Source organism: Akebia trifoliata, chromosome 11 (assembly GCF_017979445.1).
Source record: "Akebia trifoliata isolate Shusen 1 chromosome 11, ASM1797944v1, whole genome shotgun sequence".
Classification (NCBI taxonomy): domain Eukaryota; kingdom Viridiplantae; phylum Streptophyta; class Magnoliopsida; order Ranunculales; family Lardizabalaceae; genus Akebia; species Akebia trifoliata.
Genome location: NC_141385.1, coordinates 16,446,580 through 16,465,935, shown reverse-complemented (window position 1 = coordinate 16,465,935; position 19,356 = coordinate 16,446,580).

The following is a 19,356-nucleotide window of genomic DNA, read 5'->3' as shown; positions in this document are numbered from 1 at the left end:
GATCGTTGGCACCCAAATTCTCCTAATTTCGGAGTTTCACACCATCGATCTTTAATTTCCAAGCTATCCCATCATGTCAAACAACCACAACTTGTTAGGGATTCTCAATTCTTATTAGTAACCATAGATTTTGAAAATGTGCATTTAGATTTTTAACAAAACTTATTATTTATTTTTAAATTGTAGAATGTTGCTTTATTCATTTCTAAAATCATGCCAAGACCCTCATGTTTTGATGTATTTCAATATTATTTTAATATTAATTCGTGGATGGGTTAGTAGAATCGAAGAACGAGCGAAAAACTCGAAAAATAAGACGAAAAATAAAAAACTCGTGAAACTGCAACTTACTGACAATTCCACCATCCTTGGCCACAGTCCCACCGTGCCTTGGTCACGGTCCTACCGTATTCCATCGTGCTTAACATTTTTTTCTATAAACTGCTTCTTATTTTTACTTTGACCTCCCATTCACTTGTACATGCATTTCAACTCTTTATTTCATTAAAAACATTTAAGTAAATGTCCTGTTCAATTTTTACTCTCCATTTATTGTAATTTCTTTAATGAAATTAAAAGTTTACTCCCCATTTTGGAACAATAGGAATGATTTTAAAATTCAAATCTCAAAGGATCAAAATCAGAATTTTGGTTTCAAGAACAAAACGTAAATTTTGACGTTTTCGTTAGATTTTCAAAATCAAATATATTTTATGATACTTTGAATTAAGCAATAAAATTTGTATGATGTCGAATCTCGTGTTAAAGGTTTTCAATTACAAAAACTCATTTTCAATTTTAAGAACTTTGAAAAATGAATTTTTGATACTTAGTTAAATTTTCACTAGTTTTTACCATTTTGACAGTGATTTTGAAAGGTATTCATGAATTTGAAAAATTGAGTTTTTGACCCAATTTTGAATAAACTTTGGTAATTTTTGATTGAATAATCCAAATGATTTTGATAAATTGAGAAAATGATGTTGTGCTTGAAAAGATGAAAAGTAAAAATATCGAAAAATGGAAAAAAATGATGAAACGGTAAAATGTCAGAATCACACCCGAGGGTGATGTCTACATTTTACATTGTATGGTGCGTATAGGTTGGTGAAGGGATATCTAGGCATAATATTGGTTACTTGTTTATTTAAATTTTGTTAGCGCAAGGTGCTGAGTTATTTATTTTAGGTTAGGTGGCCATAGTTGCATGATAGGAACTGGATTTTCAACCTTGTATTGTTAATTTCTCTTTTATTTTCAAAGAAAAGTTAATATATGTATGTAGCTATTTTGTGAGTTGTTAAAGAGTCTGTGAATACCTGAAGGGATAGTATGTCATATCATCTGGAGTGGTGTACTATCCTGGGATGTACGATAGGGACCACCAAGCTCATACGTGGTATGGGACACGTATGAAAGTGGAGTCACAACTGAAATCCAAGTCACTCCTTTCTATCTTTACTAGTGAATTTGTATTGTAAAGGTGTCGTATATGAATAGAGTTATTTATTTTGGGAATCACATGCATGGCTGATAGGTATAGATGAAAATGATTGGTCAGTGATCACTAACAATTTACAAATAGTCAAATGTTCTAACATATCGAAAAGAAACCCATTACTTACGATCATGTCAAACGACCAGCCTGAACCGGATAAATGGTCCTATAAGTATGGTAAACAGCGATTAGCAATACTTTATTTTGGAATATCATATCCCGATTGGGAGTGATCCAATCATGAATCTCAACTCTCTAATTCTACTGCTCCACCATTGTGTAATATGTATCTGTTGTTTTATTTTGCAATATAAATTGAAAAGCATGCATATCATTTCAATATTGTCAATTATATTTGTTTAGAAACGGAATATATAATGAGTACTGATGATTGATGTTATGTGAACTTCTAAGTTGTTTAGTTGCTCATCCTTGGCTATATGTACCAGTTAATCGTATTTTATTTGTAAAGTTTGGCATGTATTAAAATGTTCAGTATACTTACTCGATCATTTTTAAGAGAGGTTATTTGTATGAATTGGTTGTGGACTTACTGGGTAACCACTGTTACTCACCATTTCCTTCCTATTATTTTTAGTTTAAGAACTTGCAATTGAAATTGCCTCGACCCATTCTTTCACTATATAGTGAATATGGGTCCAATTATATAAATCGGGAATTTTAAAAAAATTGAGAGTCGCCACCTAGTTTAGGTTTAGGAACCATAGATAACTCCAAAATGGATCGGGTTAGTCCACGAATAATGGGTAAGGGGTCAGATTATGAGTTTTAGAAGGTCTTATGCATCAAACCCACCTGATCAAGATGATCGGTCTCTACTACGATCCAAAAATATCCTATGGTCAACATTCAAAGACTAAAGGTCAAATTAGAGTCCAATCATCATCAAATTGCATCGGATTTACTAAATAAATCTTACGACTAAAATAATTACATTATTTCTCGAATTTTGCATAATGAAATCTTACGATTTAACAAAGCTTACGTGGCACCAAAAACTAATGGATAACTTCGGTCCCATTTTAAAGAGTATGAAATCGATTTTCAATGCCACTCATACAAAAATTAGTGAGTCAACTCACATGCCCAATTTCATAGGAAAATTCAATTTTAAACTCCCAATGTATGCAAAATCAGTGAGTCGACTCGACAATTTGAATCAAAGAAATTTGATTTTTAAATCATTATGTGCGCCAAAATTTGTGAGTTAATCCACACATTTTTAATTACAAACTTTGGTTTTTCGAATTGTCGCGTGTACTAACATTAGTGAGTTGACTTCCAATGCATAAAAAAATCAATAAGTCTATTCACATGCCCATTTCATAGAAAATTTTGATTTTAAATTTTCAATGTACACAAAATTAGTGAGTCAACTCATTTGCCCATTTCACAGAAAATCTTAATTTTAAACTTCCAATGTACACATAATCAGTGAGTCGACTCAACGATTTTGATTAAGGAAACTTGATTTCTTAAATCGCCACATGCATCAAAATTAGTGAATTAACCCACGCATTTTTAATCAACGAAATTTGATTAATATCAACAATCAATGAGTTGATCACAAAATGAGTAAGTCAATCCGATAATGTGAATGATCAATGGGTTGATCCATTGATATCACAAAATTAGCGAGTCAACCCGATTAAATAATCAATGAATTGATCCATTAATCAATTGATCCATCAACAATTAATGAGTTGATACAATAATGTCACAAAATCAGCGAGTCAACCCGATTAAAAAATCAAGAAATCGATCCCTTAATTAATTGATCCATCAACAATCAATGAGTTGATACATTAATGTCCCAAAATCAGTGAGTCATCCCAATTAAAGAAAATCAATGATTCGACACTCTAATTTTGTAAAAAAAATAAAAAATAACTTGATCGACCTTTCAATATTAAAATCAATTAATTGATCCACTACTACTTCGGAAACAAAAATATTGCTATAAGTGCCACGCAGACCCAAAAATCGGTGAATCCATTCGGATGCATAAAGAATATTCTCCTACTCCTATCAATACGCGAAAACAAATAAAAATAGAGAAAAAGTACACACAAAAAAATTTTCTCTAATTCTATCGATATGTAAAAAAATGTACTGTGAAAAATGAGAACACAAAATGAAACAAACTAAGGATAGATTTACTTATTGAACCATGGATAGCGAATTGACTCCTTCAAATATAACTAAAAGGCCTGTGAGTATTCGTAGTTGTGGAGACACGAGAGCCGATGACAGAAAGAGGTAGACGTTATTATACACACTGTAACAGTAACTTTAACAACCCAAGCAGAGAAGTGGGCATGCTAGGGCGTTGTATTGTAGAGTGGTAAAAAAAATGCTATAAGGGCTTCAGTTGACTGTGAGGTTGGTCTGAGAAGTGTTGTGGATGCTATGGGGAGAAGGTGCTGCAGATTTAATGAAGATGATAGAGGGGATGCAATATACTGTAATGTGGAGGGTGTTGGTACAGCAAGGGAAGTATTACAATGGGATAATAGTGAGGGCGTTGGGCAGAAATTTAATGGCAGAAACATTGGCTGTCAGAAAAGTGCAAAAGAGATGAGGGAGATGAAAGAGTGCTCTTCCACAACAAAGATGGTTGCAGGACTTTTATGGAGAAGAAATACAATGGAGAAGGAGGTACATTGTAGATTTTTTATGGAAAGGAAGCAAAAGGGTGTTGTAGATTTTTTTTAGAAAGAAAGATGTATTAAAAATCTGGTTGGAAGAGAAGTGGTCTGAGAGAGAAATGAAGGTTCAAAGATGGCTATAATAGCCTCTTTTTTTTAAAGAAGGGATCTGGTGTAGTTGCAGGTTTAATGGTGGAGTTGCAGTTTTTTATTTTGTTGAAAGGAAGCCAAAACGTCCTCCACTTTTCGTTATTTCTTCTCTGTTTTATGATGATTCTACCATAAAAACATGATAGAGGGAAAGAGGGGAGAGTGGGAAAGATGGGAAGGATGGGAGAGAGGGGGTAAGATATGGGTAGTTATGAGAACTGTTGGAGAAGAAGTCATAGGGTCTGCTCACCCTTTTTTTCATTTCCTTTTTCTCTCTTTTTTCTTTTTTTAAACACATTTTTATTTTTGAAGAATGGGGGGGGGGTGGTGATTACACGCTACTCGCCTTAATGATTTCTCATAGATCATTTTTAAATCGATTGGTTGGTTGAAATTTGATTGGATTTAGATTTCAATTTGATCGAGTGAATTTTAATTTTACTTTTGGTTGATTTAATTTTGAATTCGATAGGTCGATTTTAGTTTTAATTTTGAATTTTTTTGATGTTTTAATTGTTTGATTGGTCAAGTTTAATTTTGAATGTGGTTGATCAATTTTTATCTTGAAATTTGATTGGTCGATTGTAATCTTGAAATTTGGTTTGTGTTTTAATTGTTAGATTTTTAACTTGATTTTGATTTTTAATTTAAATTTTATTTCCATTAGATTGGATTTTTAATTTAATCTTGAATTTAAATTCATGGTTTCCTAAGAATTAGGGTTTTTAGGTCAAAGTTGGACATTGAGGGGCATTATTGTCATTTTTGTTGATTTTTCATAATATTCTCTATTTTCATCGATTTGGGTCTTGTTAGACACGAAATCACATTCTGAGTGCAATGGAGGTAATTTCGAGATTTTTTAGATGTTCAAAATTTATGAGGGGTATTTTCGTTATTTTGATGATTTTTCTTGAATTTCTCTGTTTTCGTCGATTTGGGTCCCGTTAAACTTGAAATCATATTCCGAGTTCAATGGAAATACTTTCGAGATTTTTCGGAGGTCCAAAATTTATAAGGGGTATTTTCATCATTTTGATGGTTTTTATAGATTTTAATAAATTTTTGGCGTGAGGTTTTTTTCAGTCTCTGTGTGATTATTTCTAAGTCTCAAAGTCATATTTTCCTAGCATAGCAAAATCTTTAAGTTATCGAACTGTGTATCGAACCTAAACGTAAGTGCTTGCTAAGTCGGGCGTAAGATGCAGTGATCTTTAGCGTGCATGAATTTCTATGTCGAGTTGTGACGAGTAGGGGATGAAAAAAAGTAAAAACGGAGGGAATCCAAAATAGTTCTCATAGGCTTTCGAGTTCTTTATGCTCATCATTAGGAATCAACAACAATCGGGTAACGAATTGTCGAATTAGGCATATGCAAAAATGTGGTGTCTACAACCGTTACCGAGGCAGGCGTAGAGTCGGCAAGTGAGGAGTATCTGGTTGGTCAGATCAATGGCCAGAATCTGTTGAATGGTGAGCACTAGGGCTACACCCTTCAGTGTGGTCAGTTTCGTCTAGGATGTACATATATTTTGGGGTCGAGTGTTAGGTTCATGTTAGAGTGAGTATTTTTGTAATCCTGTATATTGTTAAACTTCCACACTCTGATCTACTTGCGTCTTAGATGTATTTAGTCTTCCACTGTTATTTCGTGTTTGCATTTTTTATATGCAGGATTTGTTGTATATTGGATATTTAGGTTTTTGAGTTCCGTGGAATGCTTACATAACCAGAGGAAACTAAGTCTAAACTTTGAGGTGACTTTGGGATTTATGTTGGCTTTTGGAGGGACCCACATTGAGTGGCTTTATTAAAGTCTTCATACGTCTTTCAATAAAAATTAGTCCGATACACAATACGATCTCAGGATTTACAAAATATGGAATTAAAATTATCCCCCTTTTATCAACTACAAGACAAGACCTAATCTAGACCAACAAACAGGGAAACATTGGTAAAATGACTAACCACTTACACTCGATAGATTCTTACAAAAGTATTTAAATATAAAAATCTAAGATTCTAGCTACTTCATTCCCTCTTAGGTACTAATTCCCCTGAAGGGTTTACTTGTAGAAACCTAAAATGATACAATACTTACGGGTGAAAACTATTCTCCTTGTTTTGTCAGTATTTGTCTAATGACGTAATCAATCCAATGTCTACAAATAGATATACTAAGAAGTACATAGGGAATGAAAAACAGGCAAACATATAAATATAACTATTAGAGCAATACGCATAGCAAAAGTAACACAAATACATGCCTAAAAAATAAAACTATAGAGAATAGGCATGTCATTTGGAATGACATACAAAAATATAACTCTATGAATCATGATCTTAATACGGAAATGTGTGCAATTAACCATAAAGAAATTATGCCAATAAAAAGTTAAAAACACGTGAGACATGTGCAAAAGATTTTACTATAAAGGAAAATTTTTTTGGGAGAAGCAAAACATTAAATGCCCAAAATTATTTAACTATAGAAACATGGCATAACAGGTTGAAAAGCTAGTAAAGATATAAAAATAAGTACATATCAGTTACAATGTGATAAACATGTAAAGAAGCCAAATTTGCAAATTGAGATCATTTACACGAGACAATTTAACAAAACCTATATCTATTAGGAAAATAAACTGCCACAGTTTACAAAAATTGAGTCTATGGTAAGAGATAAAAATTTGTGGTCTTGATGATTATCCAGAGATCAAATACACGATTCGAGAGTCCTTGTAATGCCTTCAAAATTTATTACATATATAGATGAATTAAGTTAATTATGGTTACCTACTTTCCTATTTAGTTTTTTTTTTTTTAAATATTAAAAATAAATCATGATATTGTCGATGTAAAATAAGGATTTGCTAGAAGGATAATTTTGACAAATGAAATGTACAATTCAAGGAACCTTACCATGATTCTAATAGAAGAATTATAACATTTAGTCAAAGTAGATAAAACTCAAAGTTTTATGTGAAGGTCTTTTGGTCAAATAAACGTTATTGTTGAGTTCAAAAGCCTCGAAAAACATAGTTTAGACTATCAGCATGCTTAAATCCGAGTTTAATTTGATAAGTTATGAAAATATTAATTTTATCAAGAAAATTTAGGGCGTAAAAGGTATTTTGATCAATAAAGAAATATCGGTGAGAAATTTTAAAAATCCAAGATACACATTATGAATTGGTATAATGTAACGAACATATCGAAGAAAAGAAAAATAAATAAAAAATATATATATTTTTTTAAATTGGGTTTAAGTGTAATAATTTATATAAGAGGGTTTGACTTAAAATGATTCAAATGTTAAAGGGTTGAGGTGTAATTAATATAAATATAAATATTATTATATTATATTATATATTATTATATTATATACTATAATATTATAATATATTATAAGTTATAAATATGTTAACAATTTAGATACCCAAATGTATTGATTTTATATATTATAATATAATATATTATAACTTACTTGATGTTCAATTTATTCCCACGAGAGAGAAACATAAATAGAGACGAGTAGGTTTTGATAGTGGATTCACCAATTCAAATCTCAAGCCATTTGCCCCAAACTCAATCCCACCCCATTGAAGCATTTTACTGAACTCATGGTGTGCTCGACATGAATTAACGACCCCAAGTAAATAAAAAATCTTACCTAAACCATCCAAACCTAAGCTTATCCAATACATTACATATCCTCAAACCTCATCATTTCTTTAAACAATTTCATTAAGGCATTTCATCAAACACATGGAGTACCGAAATAAAATTAACTCACTCAAGCCATTAAATCATTTTTCAACCACTTTTAATCCATCAATCCAATTCCAATACACTCCTCACACTCATCAAACTCTGAAATCCAACACAAGTCTAATAAAATACACCCCAATCCATAACCAAACTTACCTATAATCCAATATAAAAACATCCAATCTCTATGCCAATCGACTCAATCAAAGCTCTAATCTCATGAATTCAATGAACTAAAGGACAAATTGAAGAAATTCAGAGATTAAAGCATACCTTATAAGGAAATTTGAGGTTTAAAGATGAAGGATCAATCAACTCGATCATAATTGGTTGTGAATCTTCAAATCGTCGTGAATAAGACGTGGCAAATAAAATCGAACCAAGACGACTCATCACGAGTCGCATTCACACCGTTGGTCAAGCTTGGAAGCAAAAAAATTCAAAAATTTGTGGGTCGAGGTCCGAACAAAAGAAAAAAGAAAAAGCGGTTTAGTTGTGAAGCAAATCAATAAATGTGGGTAAAGTTCGACTCTTTTAAAAAATGAAAAAGGTTTTGGTATGGGGATGACCCACGACCAAGTAAAAAATTTAGCTTGGTCGTACCTTACCCATGACCAAGAGAAAAAAATAATAAAAAAATAAAAAATCAGAAAAACATAAAAAAATTGAAAAAAAAAAAGTCAAAACAATCAATGCAACAAAAAGTCAAAAAAGTCAAGAATAAAGGAAAAAAAATAAGTTTTCTTGATTTAATACAAGGACACACAACTCAAGAAAAAGGAAAATATCACGAAAAATTATGTTGAAGCATATAGAGGACATAAGAACAACATAATCAAAATAAATGAACTTTTAAAGATAAATTAAGCATTATCATACCTCCCAAAGGTGTGGTACAGTGGTAAGAACTTGAGCTCTCCAGGGGACGTGCGTTCAAACCTAAGCCCACCAAAGGTATGACGTCGTGGTAAGACCTTGAGGTCCTTAAGGGATATGCGCTCAAACCCAAACCCACCAAAGGTATGGCGTAGTGATAAGAACTTGAGGTCCTTAAGGGATGTGTGTGCAAGCCCAAGCCTACCAAAAGTATGGTGTAGTGGTAAGAGCTTGAGGTCCCTAAGAGAAGTGTATTCAAACCTAAGCCCACAAAAGGTGTGGTCCAGTGGTAAGAGCTTGAAGTCTCTAAGGGATATAGGGGCAAACCCAAGCTCACCAAAGGTGTAATGCAATGGTAAGAGCTTGAGGTCCCTAAGGGACATACGTTCAAACCTAAGCCTACTAAAGGTATGGCATAGAATAAGAGTTTGAGGTCCCTAAGAAACGTGCCTTCAAAACAAAGCCCACCAAAGGTATGACGTAGTGGTAAAAGTTTGAGGTCCCCAAGAGATGTGCGTTCAAACCCACGTCCACCAAAAGCATGATGTAGTGCTAAGAGCTTGAGGTCCCCAAAGGACGTGCGTTCCAATCCACACCACCCTTTCAAGAACAAGATTAACTTCACTTTATAATCCATTTGTGGACATGCAATCATCAAAAAATACCTAAGTTAAATCCAGTCTTGGAAAGTTACATCAATTCCAAATACAAAGTCAACTTTTACCAAAATGAACACGATCAGTGTCTTAAAAACACTGATTTATCCGTACTTTTTTCAGACATTTATCTCGATTTTTGTCCTTATTTTATTAGATTAGGTAAATAATTGTGTTAAGTCTCAATTTATCACATTACATGTTCTACCATGCTAATTAGGCTTAATTATATATAATTAATACAATTATCGGAAGACCGATTACATGTATTCATTGTACAGGTTAAATATCAAACTATCTAAATGAATACCAAATCAATCAATCAAAAGTGTATTACAATTAAGAAGACTAATCAAGCAACCATGCAAAATTGGAGATCCAGATGTTCCGAGATCAATGTGGCATAGTACTTTTTGAAGGGAATGCCCTAAAATTACTTCAGTGTGCTCTGTACATGAAGATTATACACAAGAGTACTGTAGATTATTTTTGGATCCTTCTACAGAACCTCAAGTCTATAAACATATCATTTTCCCAATTTGGAAAAAGTTCCTTGGGCCTTGACCCTTTTCTCTTTGCCCCCCAATTCCTTTGGTATTTTCTTTGTAATTTTCTATTTTATAGATAGGTTTTATTTTCACAACTGTCTGTAATTTCAAAGAAGGAGATAGTGTATCCTTGCAATAACCAAAGGCTAGACACCCTCAATTAGTGAGAGGAGGAAACCTAAGAACTAGCTTCTGTTTTTGTGTTTATGTTCTTTATCCTTCAATGTAATTTATGATTATAGGATTGTCTTCGAGGTTTTATCCAACTCTAATGAATCAAAGCTTTAGATGAATCTCTCCACCTCATATGCTTAACTTAGATGTTTTATGCTTAGTTGAGATCAAGATAAAACATATTTAATCTAGTTATTTGGTAGTAGGGACTTCACATATTAGTGAGTGAAAGTGTAAAAACCCAAATTTTCAATTCGTATCTCGAGAAAAAAAATAAATAGTACAATTTTTAGAAAATCTTGAAAGTGGGACTTAGGGGTAAAATTTTAGGATATTTCTGATCATTTTTAATGGAATCTGACCTCACCATTGGATTCAAAATGATCGAAAAATATAGTTTAGCCTGTAAGCACGCTCAAATGCAAGTCCGAATATAAAAGTTGCAAATCCTCGATTACCGAGTCGGACCAGGCTAAAATAGTGAATTTTTACTAGAGAAAGAATTATTAAGATTCGATTATACCATTGGATTTCTAACAAAAAATTATTTAAGATGGACTATTTATTTGTCATTTTTGGAGATCAGAAAGTCGAATTATCGTCAAAAACGAAAACGACATCAAGTTTAGGGGTCACCTCAGGCAAAAAATGTAAATTTCTGTTAGAGACAAAATTTGTAAAAATTGACTATACCATTAGATCCAGAACGAAAAATTAGGCGAAATAGGGTATTCATTAATCAGTTTTAGAGTCCAAATGGCCAAGTTATCGTCGATCAAAACAATAGGCGAAATACCAAATTCGTCCCAAATTTCATATAAATAATTTTTTTATTTTTATTTTATATCTCATCATCCCCAACTCGTCATACAACCGCGACAAATAAACAAAAATTTCGTTTTTTCCCTCTGATCATCTACCTTAGATCTTTCGCAAACGGTTCCCCGTCGACGACCGCCGCAGAAGGGAAAAAGATCCGCAGCTTTGACATCTACAAAACCCACCCAAGAACTCTTCATTTCATCTTCTCTTTCACCTAGTATCATCAAAAATCAGCCGTATTTGTATACGGAAATTTTGAAACTTTGACCTCGGATTTCGTCCGTTTCAGGGTCAAACCGTCTTCCGACGCAGAAGGGAGAAACGTCCACAGCCTCATTCTCTACGTAACCCACCTAAATTCCTTTCGTTTTCTCATCTTTTTCACCCCGTATAGTCAAAAATCAGCCGTATTTTTATACGGAGATTTCATAACTTCGACCTCGGTTTTCATCGGTTTCAGGGTCAAACCGTCTCTCGCCGTAGAAGGGAGAAGAGACGAGCACATCGAGATCTTCAAAACCACCAGGCCAGATTCAAAAATCAGCCACTTCGAAGTTAGGTCCATCTCGATTTTCGTACCGATCGTCTCGATTTTCGTGCACGTGCTTCGATCCTTTCGCCTAGTGATTGCAAGGAACTCTCAATTTCTATTAGTAATCGTAGATTGTGAAAATTGCATTTATGATTTTATTGGAAAATATTTGGATGTATTTCCGAAATATAGAATTCTTTTGTTATTTAAAAATTCACGCCAGAAATTGCATGTTTGATATGTTTAATTGTATTTTTAACAAATTATATGTAGGTATGGTATTTTAACGGGTTATTTCCATAAATTGGGTCTTGTGCACTGCTCGAACCCGTTTTGATATGAAATTTGTATTTATTTTTATATTATTGATAGAAATAAATTCTATAGATGAAAAATGTGATTTAATATTCAATGAACTCATATTGAGTTGATGAATATCAGAAAATGGATATTTTATGAAGAGATTGAAAACTGTAAAAATCGAAAAAAAGGAAAAAGGGTATGAAAAGGTAAAATGTCAGAGTCACACCCGAGGGGTGATGTCTGCATTTTACATTGTTGTGTTGTGTGCAGGTTGGTGAACAGATATCCAGGGATAATATTATTGGTTGCATATTTATTTAAATTTCTGTTAGCGCGAGGCGCTGTTTACATTTCCGTTATGTTATTTATTTTAGGCCGGGTGGCCACACTTGCATGGTAGGAAACTGGATATCTATTCTCAACCTTGTATTGTTAATTTCTCTTTTGTTTTCAAATGAAAATAATATATATATGTAACTATTTTGTGAACTGTTAAAGAGTTTGTGAATGCCTGAAGGGATAGTGCATCATATTATCCGGAGTGGTGTACTAACCTGGGATGTACGGTAGGGACCACCAAGCTCATACGTGGTATGAGACGCGTATGAGAATGGAGTCACAATTGGAATCCGGGATATTCCTCTCTATCTTTACCAGTGAACTTGTAATGTAAATGTGGTCGTATACGAATGGTTTGTATATTTGGGAATCACATGCACGTCTGATAGGCATAGACGAAGATGATTAGTCAGTGATCATTAACAATCTATAGTAGTCGAACGTTCTGACACATCGAAAAGAGACCTATTGCCTACGGTCACGTCAAACGGCCAGTCTGAGCCGGATAAATTGTCAACCAAGCATGGTAAGTGCAGCGACCGACCACAAAATCAGGAACTAAAAGCCAGAGAAGAATTGTAACATCATGTCTCGACTGGGAGCGATCCAATCGTGAATCTCAACTCTCTAATTCCAATACTCTACCATTGTGTATTATGTATCTGTTGTCTTATTTTGATATATATAAAAATGAAATGCATGTTAAATGTTTCAATTTGATCAATTAGATTGGTACATAAAGAAAATGTTATAGTGAGTACTGTTGATTGATGTAATGTCAGTTTTAAAATGTTTAGTTGCTCATCCCTGGCTATACGTACCAGTTAATCATAATTTCTTCTGTAAAACTTTGATTATTTTAAAATGATTCAGTATGCTTATTCGTTCATGTTAGGAGGGGTTGTTGGCAGAAATTGTTTGTTTCCTTACTGGGTAACCATTGTTACTCACCCTTTCCTTCTCCATTTTTTTTAGTTTCAGATCCGAAGTTTGGCGAGGCAGGTATAGAGCACGAGTGAGAATCATCTGGTGGGTCAGATAGACAACCAGAGTTCGTCACTTGGTTAGTATTGGGGTTATTACCCCTAGTGGTGTTGATTTGTCCAAAAAGTATAATAAATTTTGTTCTGAGCGTTAGGACTTTTGTTAGAGTGAGAAGTATTTGTAAAATTCTATATTCTGGTTATTCTTCCGCACTTTGATCTTTCGTACGTTATTAGATGTATATAGGCTTCCGCTAGTTATTATATTATGTATGTATATGCAGGATTGTATGTCATTTATCAGGTTCAGGTTGGACGCCTTGGAATGCTAACATAAAGAGAAGAGATCATGCCGAAATTTCGAGGTGCCACCTAGTACCTCGAAATCTGACATGGGGATTTGTGTTAGTGTTTGGCGGGGTGCCTCAGATGGTATAAGAGCATAGTATTAGATCCGTATGGGATACTGATCTTCTATGTTTTGGAGAATTGACTGATACCATAGATATTAGAACGATAATTATAGAGTGTCACTAGGAATTCGATATCTGAACTCATTAGTAGTTCCGCATCGGAATTACGAGTTCTTCCGCATCTAGAAGTTACGTAAAAGTGGTTTTGGCCTTATTCTGATAAGTGCCTTGTTACGGATAAACACAAGCGAGAGGAGTGGACGAGGTAGAGGCCGAAACGCAATGTAGACGAGACAGATTCTAGACCAGACCACTAACCTAATAGCACAGTTAATGTCGTGCATGGGACAGATGGTTGCGTCTCATATCAAGTCTAAAGGGAAAGTATGAATAATACAACCACCACCTCGAAGCCAAATGGAAGGAAGGCAATTAGTATTTAATAAGAGACAAATAATTACGAAACTAGCAAATTCATAGGAAAAATAACTATACGTGAGGTGTGATATTATAGACTTACCAACTTAATGGATGGAAGAATTTTATAAGAAACAACATATACTACTAAATCAGTTAAAAAGAAGAGTTGTGATATATTACGAATGTGGTAAATTGGGATATAAAGGAGAACAATGTTCAGGTTAATATCAATCGATTAAGGATGCGTGCCTCAAAAAGATGTAAGACAAACCAATTGAAGGAACAATAAGGCCACCAAATTTAAATAAAGTTGATAACGTATTCGTGCCATGCCGAATAGACAAGACTAGCGATCGAAAGTGAGAGATGGTACAAGACTTACCACGATTATAAGACACCACTAAATCCAAGAAATAAGGAAGTGTGTGACTTCTTCGCAAAAGGAAAATACTATTCCACCTTAGAGACCATTACCACAAGGTCGTGCCTTTGAAGAATAAGAGAATTTCCCAATCCAAAGGACAGGCAAATCCAAGGATATGGTTATAGAAATTTTCAACAATTACGTCTATCAAGATTTGGGGACTTTTTCGATCTGATTGAGGTCAATAAGTGGGTTTTGAAGACCTGAAAGATTTTGAGTGACACGTAATGCCCAAGAGATCAGTGAGTGACGGTCGATTACATTTTAGTTGGACGAGGATACCAATCATTAGTAACGTTTTGAGATGAATGTATTGGGAAATGGATTGTTTGAGTGGGTAGAATTCGGGAGGATATATTTATATTCGAGACTACTCGAGAAATCAAGTACTAGGAGTTTTTGAGGTTAGTGCAAGGAAATCTATCGATTATAGACTATGGTATGATGTTCATTACGTTGTCACGATATACACGTGAGCTTATCCTGACGGATCTACAGAAGGCCTGTAGATTCTTTAGAGGACTATAACCTTACCTAAGGGCCAGGAGGTCGATGATTGAGACTACGAATTTTAGAGATACGATGAATCGAGCTTAGAGGGTAGAACGATGAGAGATGGAGTTATAGACCTCAAGAGGGCAAATTAGTCGACCTTAGACTTCTTTTCCTCCCAGATCAGATTCGAACAAGAGGTCGATGTATTCGAGGTCAATCTCCTCCGGATCGGTATATCCATAATATAGAACTCCTCCACTATCAAGTTGTAGAGTTCCCCAATCGTCGAGTTATAGAGTAGTTGGAGCTCCAATGATGCCAACAAGGCTAAAGGAATCAACAAGGTAGGTTCAGAGCCTACAAACCTCAGTCTACCAACTGCCTACTCCATAGAGATTTACGAAGACAAAATCATTGACATTGTTACGCGTGTGGTCAGGTGGAACATATTAGGAAATAATGCCCTCTATCACAGTAGCGAGCAAGGATATTGATCCAAGAGAAAGTACCTGTCTCCAACAAAGTTTAGGAAGGTACAATTTCTAATTATAATATTAGAATGTGAAGTTTTACTCAATATTGGTTCCTCTAGATTATATAATCCTGTGAAGAGTTTGCACACTTGCTAGAGCTAGAAACCACTGACACAGGTCAAGTAATGAAATTATTTATACCATTGGGAGGCCTTGCGTAGAAAGAATAAGATTTTTGAAAGATCATTTAAGAACTTGCAAGATAGGCATTAGAATAATTGTAAAGTGTGAAAAGACAAGTAATGTTCAATTGGTACGCTAGTCTTTAAATCAATAGTCTAGTTAATTACTCGTATATTACGCTAGTAGATAAGCAGGTATTTCTTGTATATCCTTCATGTCGAGAGCTACTTCCTCGAATATCAACATAGGGAGTCGCGTATCTTTCCTTTCGATTGAAGATGGATTAACATTGGGAGGCCTAACGACTGAACTATTAGATGAAGCAACATTTGCTTTACGACTTCTTGGATCAATTATCCTCCTTTAAAAAGATATATCATCTTTTTTCCTTTTATCTTTCTATCATTGGTGTCGGTTCTAACTCTTCTTTTGCCTTCTTCTTTCACGATTGCCTTCCAGTAGAAGAATTCATTATTATCGTTCTCGTTACGTGATCAATGTTTTCTACAGACAAGCGCTCACTTCAAGACTTCGATCGTGGTTCCTTTTCACTCCTCAAAATGAAATCGTTATAAGTAAAGATTATGATTTCGTAGAAGCAGCGGCTACGACCTACCTATGCCCACATCCATCCTAAAGAGATTTAGTAGAATATAAGTTAAGAGGTGGGTCGATGTAAAATGTGAGAAAGAATAATCTTGTGACAATGTTGCATTAATGATGACTTAATGGAATTGTGAGAAAATAGATGTATGATTTATCCCCTCGAGTAAGATTTTAAATTATAAAGGTTTTGAGGAAATATCGCAATAAGTAGAAAATGTAATATTGAATTAAATATAAAGATAATGGTGTATTTACGGTAACACTATGCATTGAGGAGTAATATTCATAGCAATTATAAGTAAAATATAATAGACGGTGTAATTGGTGAGAAAAGTAAAGATAAAGAATAGAGAAGATGTGAAAAGATGGTTGTTGATAGACGTTGGTGGGGAAGTGATACAAGGTAAATTGATTTTTATCTTAGGGTTAACAAATAATGGATTTGTTGGAGTATGAATTTGAATTAGAGTGATAAATTAATGAATATGTTGGATTGACGGAATATGGGAGACATAAGCCTACGAGTTATAAATGAGATTGACTTGGGACTAAGATTAGATGGTAATCGAAAATAGGTGTTGTTTATTATTCATGTCGTGTTAGTGGAATCGCGACAAAGCTCAATAAGGTATGATTTCAATTTCGAGGACGAAATTTTTATTAAGGGAGGAGAATGTAAAACCCCGAATTTTTAATTCGTATCTCGAGGAAAAAATAAATAGTGGAATTTTTAGAAAATCTTGAAAGTGGGATTTAGGGATAAAATTTTAGGATATTTCTGATCATTTTTAATGGAATCTGACCTCACCATTGGATTCAAAATGATCGAAAAACATAGTTTAGCCTGTAAGCACGCTCAAATGCGAGTCCGAATATAAAAGTTACAAATCCTCGATTACCGAGTCGGACCAGGCTAAAATAGTGAATTTTTACTAGAGAAAGAATTATTAAGATTCGATAATACCATTGGATTCCTAACGAAAAATTATTGAGGATGGACTATTTATTTATCATTTTTGGAGATCAGGAAGTCGAATTATCGTCAAAAACGAAAACGACATCAAGTTTAGGAGTCACCTCAGGCCAAAAATGTAAATTTCTGTTAGAGACAAAATTTGTAAAAATTGACTATACCATTAGATCCGGAACGAAAAATTAGGCGAAATAGAGTATTCATTCGTCAATTTTGGAGTCCGAATGGCCAAGTTATCGTCGATCAAAACAATAGGCGAAATACCAAATTCGTCCCAAATTTCATATAAATAATATTTTTATTTTTATTTTATATCTCGTCTTCCCCAACTCGTCATACAGCCGCGACAAATAAACGAAAATTTTGTTTTTTCCCTCCGATCATCTACCTCAGATCTTTCGCAAACGGTTCCCCGTCGACAACCGCCGCAGAAGGGAAAAAGATCCGCAGTTTTGACATCTACAAAACCCACCCAAGAACTCTTCATTTCATCTTTTCTTTCACCCGGTATCATCAAAAATCAGCCGTATTTGTATACGGAAATTTCGAAACTTTGACCTCGGATTTCGTCCGTTTCAAGGTCAAACCGTCTTCCGACGCAAAAGGGAGAAACATCCACAGCCTCATTCTCTATGTAACCCACCTAAATTCCTTCCATTTTCTAGTCTTTTTCATCCCGTATAGTAAAAAATCAGCCATATTTTTATACAGAGATTTTGTAACTTCGACCTCGATTTTCATCGGTTTCGGGGTCAAACCGTCTTTCGCCGTAGAGGGAGAAGAGACGAGCACATCGAGATCTTCAAAACCACCAAGCCAGATTCAAAAATCAGCCACTTCGAAGTTCGATCCGTCTCGATTTCCGTACCGATCGTCTCGATTTTCGCGCACGTGCTTCGATCCTTTCGCCTAGTGATTGTAAGAAACTCTCAATTTCTATTAGTAATCGTAGATTGTGAAAATTACATTTATGATTTTATTGGAAAAAATTTGGATGTATTTCCGAAATATAGAATTCTTTTGTTATTTAAAAATTCATGCCAGAAATTACATGTTTGATATGTTTAATTGTATTTTTAACAAATTATACGTAGGTATGGTATTTTAACGGGTTATTTCCATAAATTGGGTCTTGTGCACTGCTCGGACCCCGTTTTGATATGAAATTTGTATTTATTTTTATATTATTGATAGAAATAAATTCTATAGCTGAAAAATATGATTTAATATTCAATGAACTCATATTGAGTTGATGAATATCAGAAAATGGATATTTTATGAAGAGATTGAAAACTGTAAAAATCGAAAAAAGGGAAAAAGGGTATGAAAAGGTAAAATGTCAGAGTCACACCCGAGGGGTGATGTCTGTATTTTACATTGTTGTGTTGTGTGCAGGTTGGTGAACAGATATCCAGGGATAATATTATTGGTTGCATGTTTATTTAAATTTCTGTTAGCGCGAGGCGCTGTTTACATTTCCGTTATGTTATTTATTTTAGGCCGGGTGGCCACACTTGCATGGTAGGAAACTGGATATCTATTCTCAACCTTGTATTGTTAATTTCTCTTTTATTTTCAAATGAAAATAATATATATATGTAACTATTTTGTGAACTGTTAAAGAGTTTGTGAATGCCTGAAGGGATAGTGCATCATATCATCCGGAGTGGTGTACTAACCTGGGATGTATGGTAGGGACCACCAAGCTCATACGTGGTATGAGACGCGTATAAGAGTGGAGTCACAATTGGAATCCGGGATATTCCTCTCTATCTTTACCAGTGAACTTGTAATGTAAATGTGGTCGTATACGAATGGTTTGTATATTTTGGAATCACATGCATGTCTGATAGGCATAGATGAAGATGATTAGTTAGTGATCATTAATAATTTATAGTAGTCGAACGTTCTGACACATCGAAAAGAGACCCATTGCTTACGGTCACGTCAAACGGCCAGCCTGAGCCGAATAAATGGTCAACCAAGCATGGTAAGTGCAGCGACCGACCACAAAATCAGGAATTAAAAGTTAGAGAAGAATTGTAACA